At 46.5% G+C, this 19,560-nt stretch overlaps 1 non-coding gene across 1 annotated transcript; it reads left to right on the top strand.

Moving 5' to 3' along the window:
- The first annotated feature begins 19,014 nt into the window (after window positions 1-19,014).
- On the top strand, window positions 19,015-19,120 carry LOC114913032 (small nucleolar RNA R71). The gene has a single exon (XR_003799056.1). It is a non-coding gene; the product is annotated as a small nucleolar RNA R71 (small nucleolar RNA).
- Window positions 19,121-19,560: the final 440 nt, after the last annotated feature.

Here is a 19,560-nt window from a genome sequence, read left to right as displayed (position 1 = left end):
AAAAAAAAAAAAACAGATACTGTCATCTACTGTTAGAAAAGTGACTCTCCCTTTTATTCGTTATTTAGATCTCCTATCTTACTCTAAATCCAACATCCGGATCGCATACATGATGGCTACATACTCCTTAGGACAAGACCCTAAAGAATATATCAGGTCTGCCTTTTTCTTAATTAATCAATCCAACACAAACAACGATAGTAAAAATAAATCTCTAATTTTATTGATTCAAATAAAATATATGTCACCAATTTCTCATCATAATCAAGATCAATATTTATTCTTTAAAAAAAAATTAAACAAATATTTTCTAAGATCCTATGCTCTTCACTGCTCGATCCTAAACCCAATAGAATCTTCTGAATCTGAAAAACAAATTAGAAAAAAAAAGGGTGAGCTTTACGGGCTCAATAAATTATCAATATCTTTGAGGGATCAAGTATAATTAAAAATTCTTTTCAAAATATAGTAATAATAGATGTATGAACCAATAAAATTTTAATTTTCAAAATATACCATACATAACCATAAGATTTAAAATTTTTTCTTAGTTTTTGGTGACTATGGCTGCGACAACCCCATGACAAGGCCCAGAAGAGACTAACCTCTGAATATAGAACATCCGATCTATCGGTGTGTCCAATGATTAGCCCCACTGGTTAGGCCCAGAAAGAAACTAACTCTAATTCATACGGCTGTGATTAGTCCTATGATAAGGTAAAGAGATTAATCCTAAAAATAAATACGCGAACACAGAAACGTGTGCTAGCGGTCAGCCTCGACTGGTTAAACCTAGAATTCCTTCCCTATGCTTCACCTTCCACCCCTCGATCAATCACTAGTGAAATCCATGAGATTTTCTTGGATTTCCGTCATGTATCTCCGAGAGCCATTACGAGTTTTCACTAGGAAAGAGAACCAAAGACTCATCGGAGACAAGGTATGGCCTTTAGATCTCCTCCCTTTTCTTCTTCCTAATTTCTTTGATGACCTTGCAGGCTATGGTCGCCGGATTTGCTTTGAAACAGATCTTCCCCTATTTCTTCCTTTTATCTTCTCATTGGGCCAGCCACTGTCACTGATTTGGGGCCTCATTTTTGTTGCCGAGGGCCGAGCCACCCTTGTCAGAGCCATCATGGTTGTGGCCATTGAAGGCTTCGGCCACGAGAGTCGATAGGGACCTAAGACCTTCATACCCTGTTTCCATGGAAAAACAAAAGAAAAGAAGAAAACGAAAAGAAAAGAAAAAAGAGAAGAAGAAAAAAAAGGAAAAAGTAAAGAAAAGAAAAAAGAAAGAAAAGAAAAAAAAGAGAGTCTCTCTCTTCCTAAAGAAAAGAAAAAAAGAGTCTCTTTCTTCCTCTCTCCTCTCTCCTCTCTCCTCTCTCTATCTTATCTTTTCATTTTCTCTCCCTATGAGTTTCGCTCTCTACTTTCTCTCTAGACTTCCTCTTCATAGATTTTCTCTCTTTAGGAGTCTTCTAGACAAGTAAAGGGTCCATGTACTTAAATAAACTCAGATCTTGATTGATCCTAGCAGGGGTCCTAGATTTACATATTGGAGTCATTTATCCATAATTTTCTCTGCATATGATTTTTATATTTGACCATAATCATATAAAGGTGCGACTATCTACACAAAATGTTGAGTAGAACATCTTGATTCTGAGTTCATAGATTGAGAAATTCATTGATTTCTCTGTTTGGATCAATCACTAGTAGAGATAACAATTTCTGTACATGATCACTACTATATATGCTATTTTTATCATTGGATTTGTATTGTTGGATTCATATTGATGGCTTTGTGATGTTTGAGATACTATTAGTTCTGGTATGATTTTTCAGGATAAATATGTTATATGTTGACTATATATGTATATCAGTGATTGATGATAGGATTATATGTGATGCACGTCATCAAGGCACCAAAAATAAATTCAATTCTAACTTATCACGTAGTTAGGGTGAATTAGGATCATATTCATAGGGATCTCGGATAATTATTTAATAATTAATAAAAAAAGATCCATTTTAATTAATTATTAAGAAAACAGTAATTTTAATTTAATTCATGAAAGAAAATCAAATAGAAAAGAAGTCTTAAAAATTCAGAATCCACCATGCAAAATAGATTTTATTTTCTTTTACTTTTATGTAGCAATGATGAGATTTGTAATTGAGATGCAGTGTAATTTATCTCAGATAAGTATTGTTGGGTATAAAATATCCTCAGCCGAATTCTCAACGGGATTAACCCTCGCGAGTCTCCTCCGACTCCGGCTGCCGACAGATCTGTTCGGACTCCTACGGGAGCGGACTCCGCCCACAACTCCAACTGCCAAGTAGACTACGCCTGGACTCCTACGGGAGCCGGACTCTGTCACCAACTTCAACCGTGGTAAGCTTCGTCCGGACTCCTACGGGAGCCGGACTTTGCCCCTGACTTTAATTGCAGGAAGACTCCGCCCGGACCCCTACGGGAGCCGGACCTCGTCCCCGACTCCGGCTGCAGACAGACCTTGTCCGGACTCCTACGGGAGCCAGACTCCGCCCACAACTCCGACCGCAAGCAGACTCCACCCGGACTCCTACGGGAGCTGGGCTCCGTCACCAACTTCAACCGCTGGTAAGCTTCGTCCGGACTCCTACGGGAGTCGGACTTCCCCCTGACTTTAATTCCAGGAAGACTCCGCCCGGATCCCTACGGGAGCCGGGCCTCGTCTCCGACTCAGCTGCAGACAGACCTCGTCCGGACTCCTACGGGAGCCAGACTCCACCCCCAACTCCAACTGCCAAGTAGACTCCGCCCGGACTCCTACGGGAGCCGGACTCCGCCCACAACTCCAACTGCCAAGTAGACTCCGCCGGACTCCTACGGGAGCCGGGCTCCGTCACCAACTTCAACCGCTGGTAAGCTTCGTCCGGACTCCTACGGGAGCCGGACTTCGCCCCTGACTTTAATTGCAGAAAGACTCCGCCCGGACCCTACGGGAGCCGGCCTCGTCCCCGACTCCGGCTGCAGACAGACCTCACCGGACTCCTACGGGAGCGGACTCCACCCCCAACTCCAACTGCTAAGTAGACTCCCCCGGACTCCTACGGGAGTCGGACTCCGCCCACAACTCCAACTGCCAAGTAGACTCCGCCCGAACTCCTACGGGAGCCAGGCTCCGTCACCAACTTCAACTGCTGGTAAGCTTCATCCGACTCCTACGGGAGCCGGACTTCGCCCCTGACTTTAATTGCAGGAAGACTCCGCCCGGACCCTACGGGAGCCGGCCTCGTCTCCGACTCCGGCTGCGGGAAGACTCCGTCCGAACTCTCATGGGAGCCGGACCTCGTCCCCAACTTTGGCTGAAGGAAGACTTCGTCCGACTCTTACGGGAGCCGGACTCCGGGCTCCTCTCAGACGGATAGCTAACCACCCCTCTTCGCCAGACACTCCAGCCGAACTCCGACCGATAGACCCGGACCCCCTGGCAAGCTGCAATAACGACCACGATTCTGCTCCACTTCCTGCGACGGATTCCATGCGGCTCCATCACTCTCTGGCAGACCGCAGTAATGGCCAGATCCTGCTCCACTTCCTGCGACGGATATCACACGATTCTTCCATTCTCTGGCAAGTCGCGACAACGGACGCGCCCCGCCCCTCGTGGCAGACTCCACATGGCATGCCCCGGTGATAGCCAGGGTCCACTCCACTATTCTTCGCAACAAACTCCGCCTGACTCTGAGCAGCCCACTGCCAGGCGGTTACAGATATCGCTATCAGTATGCTGTCCCCCTTTGCCTATAAAAGGGGTCCCCATATACATTATTCTCTAAGCTCTCATTTTTATCTAGAAACTCTACTAAAATTTTCATTCGAGCACTCCATTCTTGTTGAGCAGAGAACTGACTTGAGCGTCGGAGGTCTTGCCGGAGCAACCCCACCTCCGATTTAGACTTCTTTTGCAGGTCCCGATGGCAACCGCGACTCCACTTCTCCGGCGCAAGCAGATTCTCGCACCAACAGATTGGCGCTAGAGGAAGGGCTGTGTCTTTGCAGTATCCTTGTTCTTAAAGGACGCTCAACGGGACCGCCCCCGGGCATCTTTTCGACGTCCTCTCCTCCTTCCTCCACTTGTCTTTGCTCGATGCCTCCCGCAAGGGTCCACGCGATGATCCACGCCTCCACGGCCAGATCTCAGGCTCCGACCTCACCTCCAGTTTTCAGCCTCCTCCTCCTCCGGCGACGGCAGTCGGCGTGGAGCAATTTGATCTGCTGGCGAGCAGGTCAGAGGCCTCACTGAAGCTGTACAGGCCATACAGCAACAGCAGCAGCCGCAGGCATCAGTGCGCCTGGAAAGGGTGTCACCAGAACGTCAGAATCCGGTAGTGGGGCGGGCCACTTGGGCCAGCCGCCCCATCTTTCCCAGGAAGACAAACCCGAGGGTGGAGAGCCCTCAATCAGATCATGACTCCACCCCTGAAAGATTCCTACCCCCATTCTGCCAGAGGACCCTTGAGACCCGGAGTCGAGAGAATTTTCTGGACCGGAGACTTCAGGAGATGAACCGGCGGATCGAAGAACTCCGCCACGCTCCCCCCGCTTACGGTGAGGATATTTGCACTGACCTTCCCTTTTCTCAAATGATCATGCAGGAACCGATCCCGTCAAACTTCAAACTCCCCCAGTTCAAAAGCTACGACGGGACTTCAGACCCAGTTGATCATCTGGAAGCCTTCCGAACGATGATGCTGCTTCATGACGCACCTGACGCCATCTTGTGCCGAGCCTTCCCCTCCACCTTGAAGGGAGCGCGAGAAATTGTACTCGACGCTGAAGTCGGGTACCATCTTTTCCTTCGATCAAATGAGCCACCAATTTGTGGCCCATTTTGTCAGCAGCCGACGCCCCCGGAAAGGCTCGGAGTCCCTCATTAATATCAGGCAGAGGGAGGGGGAGTCCATTTGGGCCTACATCAATCGTTTCAATGTCGCAGCGCTGGAGGTCCGAAATTTGACCAATCAGTCGCAATGGCCGCTCTGAAGGCGGCCTTCAGAAGAATGACCTTTTGTTCTCCCTGGAGAAGAAGTACCCCAGGATTTTACTGATTTGTTGGCTCGGACTGAAGGGTACGCCCGAGCGGAAGAAGCCTTCAAAATGAAGGATGAGGAGACCGCGAGAGAGCGGCAGGCGGGAGACTCGAGTAAGCCGCAGTCGAAAAAAAGGTTGAGAGAAACTCGGCCGCGTTCTCAATCCCCTCTGGGCACAAGCGTGCCCATACTCCTCCCCGGGTACGTAGGTAGAGAAGTTCGGATCGTGGGGTTCGGCGGGGTTCTCCACCGGAAGATTCGCAACTACGCCCCCTCAATGCCTCGAAGACCCAGTACTGATGGAGGTCAGGGAGCAGCTCCCCAGGCCAAAGAGGATGCGCACAACCCCGGGAAGCACAACCCCAACAAGTTCTGTCTCTACCACTGCGACCACGGCCACGACACGAGGAATGCATCCAGCTCCAAGACAAGATCGAGGAGCTCATCCGGCGAGGTCGACTCGACAGGTTCATCGACGTCGGTCTGAGGGTAGAGAAGATCGACCAAGGCCCTGCCGCAACCTGAACCGCAAGAAGAGGAGCAGCCCGGGGATCGGCCTCCAATCGGGACCATCGACTCCATCACCGGAGGGCCTCAAGGAGGAGCAGACCTTCACGACCATGAACTCGAAAACCTGTAAATGTATCGCTTACGACTTTGCCCTGAATCTAAATTCTTTCGATTTTGCATGTTCTTCCCATTTGGCATGGATTCGTTATGACTGGGGATAACCCCTTCAAACAGTTAAAACAAGGTTGTGTTAGGAACAGGAGGAGAACCTCATCCTAACATAAATAAAATGAAAGTCCGATTATCTTGAGATCGGATTGGGGGAGAGGCCCATATAACGGCCTTAGGCGCCCCCATGGCCGTGTTAAGAAAGGAGGAGAACCTCGTCCTAACATGAGCAAAGTCAAAGGCCCGGTTCTTTTAGACATGATGGGGGGAGAGGCCTTACAACGCCCGAATGCGCCCCCACAGCCATGTCAGGAACAGGAGGAGAACCTCATCCTAGCATGAGCAAAGTCAAAGGCCCGGTTCTTTTAGACCGGATGGGGGGAGAGGCCTTACAACGCCGAATACGCCCCCACAGCCATGTCAGAATAGGAAGAGAACCTCGTCCTGATATGAGTAAAGTCAAAGGCCCGTTCTTTCAGACCGGATGGGGGGAGAGGCCTTACAACGTCCTAATGCGCCCCCACAGCCATGTCAGAACAGGAGGAGAACCTCATCCTGACATGAGCAAAGTCGAAGGCCCGGTTCTTTTAGACCGGATGGGGGAGAGGCCCTTGCGATGGCCCTTATGTGCCCCCACGGCCCGTTGGGAACAAGAGGAGAACCTCATCCTAACCTGAGCTGAGATCGACTACGTCAGGAATGGAAAGAGAACCTCATCCTGACGGTGACGAAACCCGACCGCCCAACAAGATCGGATGAAGGGGAAAGGCCCCTCAGTGGTACCTCCACACTTCTACGCAACCCTGCAAAGGCAAGGGAGGACCCTCACTTCGAAAGGAGGGGGAAATTAAAAAGGAAAGCGACGAACTACATCGAAAACAGATGAAGGACAAACTACGCCAAAGACGTAAGGAACCTCGTCTCAACAAAGATGGAAGTTCCTACCAGGTGCCCCCGGCCTCTAAAAGGGCTCTCGACACAGGTCAAGAAAACAGCGACACCTTCGGGGTAATGCGGAGATCGGACCACCAACTCGAGCCTATGGCCATGGACGACGAGAAAGTAAATCAGCGTATCGACGACTAGGCACCTCCAAACGACGTCAACATCGGACAAGTCAAACGACAAGAGAAGTTCGACGGACGATAATTTAATACAATACGCGGACGAGGTAACACAAAATCTCTTTTCATTCATTTGCGAAATATACACCACGAAGCCCAGAAGGCCAAGGGAGGAAAAGCAAAACGACAAAAGCGAGACAAAACAACAAAAGGAAAAATGTATACATGAAAAGACAGAAGGCCAAAAAGAGCCCTAGGAAGCTCTGCTCCTTCCGACCTAGAATTATCTACTCCACCCCTTATCCAGGACTGCCTCAGATTCTCAACTTCTTCTTCTAGCTCTCTCTTTTTCAGCAGTGCGTCCTGGAGCGCCTGACGAAGTCGCTGGCTTTCGATCTCCGCCTCTCGATGCCTCTTTCTCAGGACCTCAGATTTTGCCTCCGCGTCCGTGACGGCCTGCTGCTCGTATGCCAGCTGGATCTTCAATTGCTGCAGCTCAGCCGTCCTTTCTTCGAGGATGACAGAAAGCCCTTGGACGGTTCCTTTAGGGACTGGAGTTCATTAGAATCCCGAGCAGAAGTAAGCTGAGCCCTGTCAGCCAGCTGCCTCTGAAGACGGGCGACTTCGTCGGCCGCCACCCTGAGTCTCCCTTTATATTCATCCACCTGCCTGCGCCAACCGGCCCGATGCACGTCGTAGCTCACCTCGGCATCCTGAAGCTGCTGCTGAAGGTCGGAGACCTTCTTCGATCACTCTCGATCGCCGTCGGCCCGAGCCAAGAGCCGGGATGAACTTCCTTCCAGCTGGCCAATTCTCTCCCACGCAGCTGACAGTTCCACCCTGAGCGAGCTGATCTTGGCAGCTTGAGCCCAAATTCGATCACTGGCACTCTTCTTGTGTTCCTCAAGCTCCTTCGCGAAGTCCGCCTTCCTCCGGCTATACTCCATGATCCCCTTCACGTGGAGATTCGAAAGCGGGTAGCCTCCGAGGTGGCTTCAGAGTAACCCTCCCTTAACCTGCGAAGCTCACCTTCCATCTTCTTCGACCTTTTTGTCGCATGAAGAACCTCCTTCTTCAGCCGCTGGATCGTGGACTTCAGCGGGATCCCTTGGGGCAGGGGAAGTGCCTTGGCAGGACACTGCCATCGAGAGACAGAAGCGTCAAGGCACGTCTCATTGCAGAAAGAAAAATAAAAAGGGGGGGAGGGGGAGAAGAGAAGCCATCCACGGTGAGAAATTCAACTTTATTGATTGAATGATTCTTGAAGACAAAAAGAAAAAGAAAAATAGCAGTAAAAGAAAGATACTAGGTCGGAGGTCTCAGACCTCAGAAGCAGGAGTTGGAGAGCTCGGTGTTCCTGGAGGGGGGGGCATGCGGCAGGAGAAGGACCGCCTCATCCTCAGACTCCTCGCCCAAGAAGCCGAGGTTGAGCTCGGAAATTTTCTGGCCACCTTCTCCTGGCAGAGCTCGAACCCCTTGATGAATGCTTCTTGGCCGAACCTGACGTTCAGGTCCCTTATCTCTGCGGAGGCCTTGAACTCCTCCACTGCAAGAACCCTGACCTTCGAGACCAGGACCAAAATCTGCTCCGTCAAGTTGGCGACCTCGGCCTTCGCCTTCCTCACCGTCTCCTCCGAGGTCTGCCTCTCTTCCTCCCGGACCTGCTTTTCTCTCTCCAGGGCCTCCTGGAGGGCAACTACTTCGGCTGCCTTTTCTTTAGGCAAGCACCTCGGCCGACGATGCTCCTCCACCTGGATGGCATCCCTCCTCGCCCGGTTCGTCGCCTCGATATTGGCGAGGAGCTGGTGCCCAATCTGTAAGGGCGGCTAGGAAATCAGAACAAGGGTCGAATAGCCGATTAAATGAAGGTTTGTTTACCTCGAGAAAGGACCCTAGGAAGTCCCAAACCCGCTGCTCAGGATCGGCGTGGTCGATCCTCTCGACGACTTCAGGCAGAATGCAGCCGTCGATCAACCGCTTGATCAGGTCCCTATTATTGAAGGATTCTCCGGCTCCTCTTCGGAACCGAGGGACTCGTCAGCGGCGGCTCGGCGGCTGCCCACCCTACGGGCCACCGACTTCTTCTCCTCCCCCTCTCGACTACAGGCGCCTCCGTGGAGCGGACCCCGAAACGGGAGCCCCAGTCAGCTGACTCCTTGAAGAGGCCCGGGGGGCCGTTGGTTCGGCGTCTGAAGGAACGTCGATCATGGGGGCCGCCTGGACAGGCGCGGCCAGGCTCGTCTCCTCCACCCTGGCCTTCTTTGCTATCCAGAGACCGCGGCACCTTTTCTTTTGTGGGCCTTGAAGCCCCTGGCGAGCATCCGTGCTGCTTCGGCGTCCTTCCTAAAAAAAAAAGGAGAGATCAGAAATCAATAATGGGATGAAAAAGGAAGGAGTGGCACACAAAAAAAAAAAAGAAGAAGAAGAAAGAATAGAGAAGAAAAAGAAAGAAAAAGAAGAAGGACAGAAGAAAAGAAGAGAAAGGAAAAGATGGAGTACTCGCAGGGATCCTGGGGACTCAGGCCGATGTTGAACAAAAATTCTCCCTCAGAAGGTTGGAAAGGGAGGGAGCGGAATAGTCAAGAAGCTTCCGGACGGCCTGGAGGTCGTCCTCCCCAGGCTGGGAGCCCGACGAACAGAGTCCCTCAGAGAGCCCCAAGGGGGCAGCCCCAACCTCAAGATCGGGCAGTGGACGAAGAGGTATTTTCCCTTCCAGTTGTGGATTGAAGAGGGGGCACCTTTCAGCAACCCCTTCTTGCCAAACTGAGGGAGAAATACCACCAGTCCTTCGCCGAAGGGTGACGCTTAAAGGTATAGAAATGCCTAAACAGAGAGAGGGACGGCTGGACCTTGACTACGTGGCAAAGGGAGAGAAACCCTATCAAAAACCTAAAAGAATTCGGAGCAACTGAAGCCAAAGAGATATCTAAGAACCGAAGAGGGCGACGACAAAGGGCAGAAGTGGAAGTCGGAGTCCGGCACGGAACACCTCCTGATACAACAAAAATGATCGGGTGGGGGAGCGCTAGCCCGGTCGGAGGGGCCAGGCAGCTCCAGGTCATACTCCGGAGGAACTCCATACTGAACCCTTATCAGAAGGAGTTCATCCGGAGTCAGGAGCAGGGAATGGCACCCAGTGCAAAAATCGGACGAGGCCCCACCCCAGGTGTGGGTTCATCTACAGAACGGGGGACCTGGGGGGTTGAGGCGAAAGAACTCCCGAACCGCTAGAAGCGAAAGTACCAGAAGACATTTCGAATACCTTCAAATGAAGACCCTAATGATCCCGAAGAAAATAGACGGGCAAAGGATGAGAGGTCACAGGAGACTAACTCAGAGAATACGACAGAAAAAATGGCAAAGAAAAGGCCCCTAAGTGGCGGGAAGAAAAACAAAGGTTCTGGGACTAACCTAGATCGCTCTGAGGGATGCAGAGGGGCGAGGACAGGGACGACTCGAAGGATGCCTATGGCCCAAGAAGACGTCGAGAGAATCAGGGCTCTCGAAGAAAGGGCAGATACCGATAGAACTCTCAAGCGGAATAGGGCCTCTAAAGGCGGAAGGACGGGTTTAAATAGACCCTGGGATCCGGTGCCATAATGATCGCGAATCCCCCAGGCCGGCCGCGCTCGACACGTGTCCCACTCACCACGGCAGGCGGCTAAAAGCGGCTGATGGCTGACAGAGCCATTACTGCACCGTACCTGGGCCAGCGTACCAGCGAGAATTTTGAAGGGTCCCTTCGTATCATCCCGATTCGAAAAGACTCCAGCACGCGCATATTTAATGCCAAAATATCTGAGGGCAGCCGTGCACAAGATTCAAAGGGGCAACTTCGGCTGTGCAAACCTCTCTGTACTTCCTTCATTCGAAATTCAAACTCGAAAGTAAGGGGACTGGTATTGGGTATAAAATACCTCAGCCGAAGTTTTCAACGGGATTAACCCTCGCGAGTCTCCTCCGACTCCGCTTAGACAGACCTTGTCCGGACTCCTACAGAGCCGGACTCCGCCCACAACTCCAACTGCCAAGTAGACTCCGCCCGGACTCCTACGGGAGCCGGGCTCCGTCACCAACTTCAATCGCTGGTAAGCTTCGTCCGGACTCCTACGGGAGCCGGACTTCGCCCCTGACTTAATTGCAGGAAGACTCCGCCCGACCCCTACGGGAGCCGGGCCTCGTCCCGACTCCGGCTGCAGACAGACCTTGTCCGGACTCCTACGGAGCCGACTCCGCCCACAACTTCGACCGCAAGCAGACTCCGCCCGGACTCCTACGGGAGCCGGCTCCGTCACCAACTTCAACCGCTGGTAAGCTTCGTCCGGACTCCTAGGGAGCTGGACTTCGCCCCTGACTTTAATTGCAGGAAGACTCCGCCCGGACCCCTACGGGAGCCGGCCTCGTCCCCGACTCCGCTGCAGACAGACCTCTCCGGACTCCTACGGGAGCCGGACTCCGCCCCACAACTCCGACCGCAAGCAGACTCCGCCCGGACTCCTACGGGAGCCGGCTCCTCACCAACTTCAACCCTGGTAAGCTTCGTCCGGACTCCTACGGGAGCGGACTTCGCCCCTGACTTTAATTGCAGGAAACTCCGCCCGACCCTTACGGGAGCCGGCCTCATCCCCGACTCTGCTGCAGAAGACCTCGTCCGGACTCCTACGGGAGCCAGACTCCGCCCCCAACTCCAACTGCCAAGTAGACTCCGCCCGGACTCCTACGAGAGTCGGACTCGCCAACAACTCCAACTGCCAAGTAGACTCCGCCCGGACTCCTAGGGAGCCGGGCTCCATCACCAACTTCAACTGCTGGTAAGCTTTGTCCGGACTCCTACGGGAGCTGGACTTCGCCCCTGACTTTAATTGCAGGAAGACTCCGCCCGGACCCCTACGGGAGCCGGGCCTCGTCTCCGACTCCGGCTGCAGGAAGACTCCGTCCGGACTCTCATGGGAGCCGGACCTCGTCCCCAACTTCGGCTGAAGGAAGACTTCGTTCGGACTCTTACGGGAGCCGGACTCCGGGCTCCTCTCAGACGGATAGCTAACCACCCCTCTCCGCCAGACACTCCAGCCGAACTCCGGCCGATAGGCCCGGACCCCCTGGCAAGCCGCAATAACGACCACGATTCTGCTCCACTTCCTGCGACGGATTCCACGCGGCTCCATCACTCTCTGGCAGACCGCAGTAATGGCCACGATCCTGCTCCACTTCCTGCGATGGATACCGTGCGATTCTTCCATTCTCTGGCAAGTCGCGACAACGGACGTCGCCCCGCCCCTCGTGGCAGACTCCACGTGGCACACCCCGGTGATAGCCACGGATCCACTCCACTACTCTTCGCAACAAACTCCGCCTGACTCTGAGCAGCCCATTGACAGATATCGCTATCAGTCTGCTGTCCCCTTTGCCTATAAAAGGGGTCCCCAGATACGTTATTCTCTAAGCTCTCATTTTTATGTAGAAACTCTGCTAAAATTTCCGTTCGAGCACCCATTCTTGTTGAGGCAGAGAACTGACTTGAGCGTCGAGGGTCTTACCGGAGCAACCCCACCTCCGGTTTAGACTTTTTTTGCAGGTCCCGGCGGTGACCGCGACTCCAACTTCTTCGGCGCAAGCAGATTCTCGCACCAACAAGTATGAACCATATCCTTCGATTATGGCTCATCCGTCCAGAGTATAGATTACCTTATCTCAACTACAAGTTTGAGATTTGAATTAGAAATACAACAATTTATCTCACCGAAGCACGTACCATACCTGTAGATCACGATGTGTCTGTGAGAGTATAGATTGTGCATGCTGAATCCAAACCTCTAAAGGATGAAGAAAAAATATCAAATAAATATGAAGCATAAAATAATTTTTTATTTCAGCGTATCAAAAATAAATACAAAAAAAAAAATAAATCTGTGTTGCCGATTTCATCGTCTTCATGAATTGGAGAAATCTAGCCTTCTATAGAACTCTGACTCACTGACATCCTGATGCTGAGGAGACTCCTGGACAACAGTTGGAAAATGTTTGATGGCTGCAGAGGGAGAGAAATAGATTTTGATGTGGAAAAAAATGGTGAAGATCTCGACCCCAGACGTCTTTTGCGATTTCTTTTTATAGACTTCATTTTACCATGCAGCCATATTTGTTTCATATCCCAACAGCTTCTTCTTATTGGTGTTTCTTCGTAAAACCATGCATCCTTTCGTATCTGTTCCACAGATTTTATTTTTTGTTTAGCCGTCCCGCTTTCTACGATAGCTTCCACGGATAAATTTAAATCGCGGTCGCTATTCGCGTGCTTGCTTGCCAATGCACGTCCATCCCATGCATTCAAATTGCTGGGTCCCACATACCTTTTAAATGCTTTAGTGACCACACGCTAGGCCCAGCCAACGTCTTTCTTCTTTTAATGTTCCCACGTGGGTCCCATTTTTTAAACTGTAAATCACCCATTATGTGAAAACTTGTTGACTTTTTAAATCATTCCCTTCTCAAACTTCATGTGCTGTAGACAGACCATGCAACCAACACTTGTACACCAAAGCTTCTGTATATTGTGTCGGCTGCATGAAGCAGTTTCAGCCTTTCATCATTTTGAATTTTTGAATTTTATTTTGAAATTGAGTTAGATTGATTTTGAGTATTACTTGCGTTTGAACTCAATCTCCTAATTATCTGCAAAAAAATTAAGAAGCATTAAATACCAATAATAAAGATTAAATGATATAATTTTTAATACTTCTAACATTATAATTCATGTATTATAATTCATGTACGCACCGTACCATTCTAATATAATATTATTTTTACTCGTCCTCGAATAAAATGATAAATTAGCACTGTGTACCACTCGTTCTTGAATTAAAAGTTATCTTAATAGTTTTAAGGTCAGATGATACCCGGCTAGACCATTAAAGTAATACTTCATCGGATTATCAATTCTACCCATCTAATGGTTGAGTGAAGTCCATAGAATTTTTAGAGTTTTTCTTTCACCAACTTTTCACTTCATTTTTTAAATCCTCTAACTTGTTGTGGACTTAGTTCTTTCTCTTTTTTTTTTTTTTTTTGAATGTATAGTCAGTGCAATGTCCCAATCCCTTAAGCTTTCTAATTGACCCATGTAACAGCTTTAGGCCAATAATGCCCAAACCAATTGACTTTAGGGCATTAGGTGCAGAGCACTCCTTAGGCTTACTTACTCGAGTCAAAAAGACTACGAGTTAAGACTGACTCTACAAGAGATTTCTTTGCATTCTCATTTTTTGATACGAACAACAATGCTTATTTAGGTGAAGGGGCCCGGTTACTCAATGAAAAATATTAAAAATCTATTTTATTAATCAGGATAAACTTTAACTTCAAGGTGGACTTTTTTTTTTGTAAACTTTGATTTTTTCACTTATACCCTCGTGAAGTAGATTCCTTATTAAGATCATTGGGCAGAAGGTTCTAGAATTACTTCAAAATTTATTCTAATCTAAACTCTACCATTTATTGAAATTTCTTAATAATTTATCCCTCAATATTTTTAAAATTATCTAAACCATTAATCATTCATTAATTAGAATGCCCGATTAACTTAATTTAAGACAAAATTTGGTACACAAAACTGATCATATTTTGAGGACTTGATTAATTTAATTATTCTCTCCCCATCTTTATTTTCATTGTACCCAATGGAAGAAGGGAATAAAAAAAATAGAATAAAATAAAAAAAATACAAGAAAAGATACCACCTGAATTCGATGTGCTCATTTATTGTCAGGTGAGAGATTCTTCCTTTGTGGGTGTGATTTGTTCGTGACTCCATCTGGGTCTAAGATGTGTTGCTCCCCCCAACTTGTTTGACTATCGTTCTCAAGTTTTCCTATCAAAAGAAAAGAAGATAGATAAAATGCATAAGCTGGGTTGCCTCCCAGGAGCGCTAAGTTTAAAGCCTTCAGCCAGACTGTACTGCGTATCATGGTGATATTGGATCTATTATATCAATTGATTCAATTAATTTTTCATCATTAATTCCATCTATGTAAGGCTTCAATCGTTGACCATTCACCTGAAAGAATTCCTTATTTGGATCTCTGAGTTCTACAGCCCCATGATGAAATACCTGAGTCACAATGAAGGGTCCGTCCCAGCATGAACGAAGTTTATCAAGAAAAAGATGCAATCTAGAATTGAAAAGCCACACTTTTTGATTGGGCTCGAATATTTTTCATACAATGAATTTGTCGTGATATGCTTTAGTTCGAGTCTTATAAATTCTAGCATTCTCATATGCTTCATTGTGTAGCTCTTCAAGTTTATTTAGCTGAAGACTCCTATTGAAACCTGCTTTTTTCATGTCAAAATTAAATTACCGTATGGCCTAAAATGCATGATGTTCCAATTCAACTGGCAGATGACAAGCTTTGCCGAATACAAGTCGGTAAAGAGACATTCCTATTGGTGTTTTAAAAGCAGTACGATAAGCCCAAAGTGCACCATTTAATGCACAGACCAATCCTTCCTATTGGGCCTAACCGTCTTCTCTAAAATATGTTTGATCTCCCTATTGGAGACTTCAACTTGGCCACTTGTTTGGGGGTGATAAGGTATGGCAACTTTATGGATTATTTTATATTTTTTTAATTACATTTTTAAAGTGCTTATTTGTGAAGTGTGTACCCCCATCACTTATGATGGCTCTTGGGCACCCAAATCAACTAAAGATGTTATGTTGAATAAACTTGATTACAATTTTATGATCATTGGTTCTGGTTACTATTGCCTCTATCATTTTGAAACATAGTCTACTATGACCAAAATATACTCAAATCCAAATGAGAAAGAAAGAGTCCCATGAAATCAATCCCCTAAACATCGAAAACTTCTACAACAAGAATAGGGGACAGAGGCATCATATCTTTTTTTGAAATATTTTTTGTTTGTTGGCATCGCATGCAATTACGGCTGAATTCATATGCATCTTTGAATAGTGTCGGCCAGTAAAATTCACTCTACAACACCTTTGCTGCAGTTTTTCTTCCACTAAATTAATATCCCCCACATGCCAGCGAGTGACAGAAGGTAAGAATACTTTGAACTTCACACTCAGGGACACAACGTCGGATCACTTGATCTGAGCAATATTTGAACAACTTTGGTTCTTCCTAGAAATAGTATTTTACTTGGAAAAAAAATCTATTTTTTTTTTGTTGGGTCCAGTGATACGAGATTTGTCCCACTGCCAAGTAATTGATTAAATGAGTGAACCAAGGAAGAACAGTGGAAGAGATTAAAAAGAGTTGTTCTTCCGAAAACCTATCTTTGATCGCTTCTTTATTGTGTTCTATCAAGATCCTAGAAATATAATCTGCTACCAATTTTTGGAACCCTTTTTTTCTAAAATTTTTAAATCAAATTCTTGTAATAGAAGGATCCATCTAATCAGCCTTGGTTTTGTATCCCTTTTTGATAGCAGATGTTTCAGTGCTATATGATCAGAGTATACTAGGACCTTGGAGCCCAGAAAAATCATCCATGAAGACCTCTAGGAATTTATCAACCATATCAGAAAAGATGGCCAAAATACATCGTTGAAAAGTGGCTGGTGCATTGCAGAGATCGAATGGTATACATCTGAATGTGAATGTTCCAAATGGCATGTGAAGGTGGTCTTTTCTTGATCAGTAGGGAACACCGAAATCTAGTTATATCCTGAATATCCATCCAGAAAATAGAAGAAACTTTATCCTGCTAGCCGTTCTAAGATTTGATCAATAAAAGGCAAAGAAAAATAATCTTTTCTAGTAACGGCATTCAGCTTGCGGTGGTCCACACATACTCGCCAATCAGTTGTTGTACGAGTAAGAATTAACTCGTCCTCATTGTTCTCTACTATAGTAATACCTGATTTCTTAGATACTACCTGGATTGGACTAACCCATTGGCTATCCAAAATCGGATAGATGATACTAGCATCAAGCCATTTTACTACTTTTTTTTCATAACTTTTTGCATATTCGGATTCAATCTTCATTGCATGTCCCTACGTGGTTTGGCCTCAAACTCACAGTGAATGCAATGCATGCAAACAAAAGGATCTATACCCTTTAGATCGGCAATCAACCATCCTATGGCTTCTTTATGCTTTTTGAGCACCCCTACAAGTTGTTCTTCCTGATCAGTGGTTAGGTGATCACTGGTACGGTATCATTAGGTCTGAGAAAAGAATATTTCAGCATGGCAGGAAGAGGTTTTAGCTCTAGGATAGGTGGTGCTTCTAAAGATGGTACTAGAGGGCTTGATTGAGTCGGTAATTGCTCATATTTTACAGTCCAAGGGAGAACAGTATTAAACTTGAGAGGTTCTAGCAAAGCATGTACTTCTTCAGTATATCCATCGATATCAAAATTATCTACTCCAAGATGTGTTAGGCATGCTGTAAAGGATCTGAGTTGAGCAAGGTAGGGGCATTATCTTCTACAACTTCCTCAAGTATGTTGATCTTGTTATGGTCATACGTGGGTGGTCTTTGAGATGCATTGAAAATATTCAATCTCAGCTTTTTATTTTTAAAGATACATCTATAATCCCGGTCCTACAATTTATACAAGCATTAGTAGTTGCTAGGAAGGGTCTTCCTAGGATGATTGGTATTTGGCTGGGGTTGCTGTCAGATTCCATATCTAGTGCAAAAAGTCAACAAGAAAGTAGAATTCATCTACTTTCACCAATACATCTTCTAGCATTCTACAGGATGCCTTAATAGATCGATCTGCTAGTTGTAAGGTCACTGTCGTAGGTTTTAACTCTCCAAATCCAAATAGGTCATAAACAGAGCTCGGAAGGAGGTTGACACTTGCATCCAAATCTAATAATACCTTTTTAATTGTGAGATCCCCTATGACACAGGATATAATTGGGGTACCTGGATCCTTTAGTTTGGATGGGGCAATTTGCTGAAAAACTGAGCTGGCATGCTCAGTTAGATAGATTTTTCTTGGTATCTATGCCTTAGATTTTCAATTTTGTGTGCACAGATCTTTAAAGAATTTGGCGTATGCAGGAACTTGCTTAATGGCATCAAGAAGGGGTAAGTTTATCTGAACCTGTTTGAAAAGTTCTAACATTTCATTCATCTTAATACCCTTCTTGTCGAGAGATAGAGGGGATTCTAAAGCACTGAAAAATGGAGCCTTAGGTGCAGGTGCTGGGTTAACAAATTCTCCCCTCTCTTTCGATTTCTTCTTTTCTCGTGTGGCTGGCATTGGTGGCTCTGATTGCTGGGTTACTCAGGTTGATTTAAGATTTTTTTCACTTCTAAGAGTCACCATCGATTTGGCATGTTCGAAAAAACTTTCAGGACTAGTGGAGCTCTCAGTCATGTACTGTCCATTTGGGTTATTGATGGGCTGACTTAGTAATTTACCTTCCTCCCTTCTACTAAAAGAAGTTGCTAATTGACCTATTTGGGTTTCTAACTTTGCTATTGATTGCATATGGGAGTGAAAAAGTTAGGTGTTTATTTCTAGTCCTTTAAGCCTTGCAGCACATTTTCTTCAAAAGTCGAGCTATGTGTACTTGGGGTGGGTTGAGAAGGGTTCTGATATTGTGATTGGGTGGATGCCTAGAAGTCGCACCCGGATAGCCTGATCCTTGTTGCACTGGAGGAACCATTGACTGTGGTTTCCATGAAAAATTCTGATGGTTCCTCCATCCTGTATTGTATGTACTAGAATAGGGATTGTTCGTACAAGAATAAAGATTTTTCTCGGTCTATAAGTGGTTTGGGCTTAATGGACTTGCTCTTCTATATATTCAAAAAATTATGGTGCGGCTGGACACTCACTCACAAAGTGAGTGGGGCTCGAATATAGTGCACATATATCTTGCGTCTCACAAGATGGAGAAGGAGAATGTCTTATACTTAATAATCGATCTAACTTTTGGGATAATTCATCTACTTTATGATGGATATCTATGGCATTTCCTACTTCATAGATTCCACCCCTCTTTGGGTTTAACATGGATTTGTCTCTAATAGAGGCAGACATATGATGTAATGAATTTTCACTTAAAGTTTCAAATAGTTGCCATGCCTCATCTTCACTTTTGAGCATGAATGTCCCACCGCATGATGCATCAACCATTTGTTAGTATCTTTCAGATAGCCCATCATAAAAATATTGGACTAACTACCACTTGGGTACAGCATGATGGGGATATTTTCTAATAAGTTCCTTGAACCTCTCTCATATTTCATGAAATATTTCTTCATCTAATTGGAAAAAACTAGTTATAATTTTTCTTATTTGATTAGTTTTTCCTATGGAAAAATATTTCTTGAGAAATTTCTCTTGGAGCTGGTCCCAGGTTGATATAGTCATGGAATCCAAAGTATGTAGCCAATATTTGGCTTTGTCCTTAAGTAGAAAAGAAATAATTTTAACCTAAGGGCATCATCGGAGAAGTAGTGAATCTTGACTATTGAGGATATCTCAAGAAATTAGTCAAGATATTTATAAGGGTCCTCGTTACTAAGTCCATAAAATGAAGGTAATATTTGGATTATACTGGACTTAATTTCATATTGGGTGGCCTCTACAGGGGGCACTTGAATACAAAGAGAGTAGATATATGTGGAAGGAGTAAAATACTCCTTCAACTGTCTAGGCGGATCATTCTCCTGATTTCGATCCATATTTCTACATTTGTTAGCTCTAAAGGTTCTTTCTATTTTTGGATCAAAAGGTGG

The sequence above is a fragment of the Elaeis guineensis genome, chromosome 2 (assembly GCF_000442705.2).
Source record: "Elaeis guineensis isolate ETL-2024a chromosome 2, EG11, whole genome shotgun sequence".
In the NCBI taxonomy this organism is placed as follows: Eukaryota; Viridiplantae; Streptophyta; class Magnoliopsida; order Arecales; family Arecaceae; genus Elaeis; species Elaeis guineensis.
Note: the sequence above shows the minus strand (reverse complement) of the source record. Positions and strands in the feature narration are given on the sequence as shown.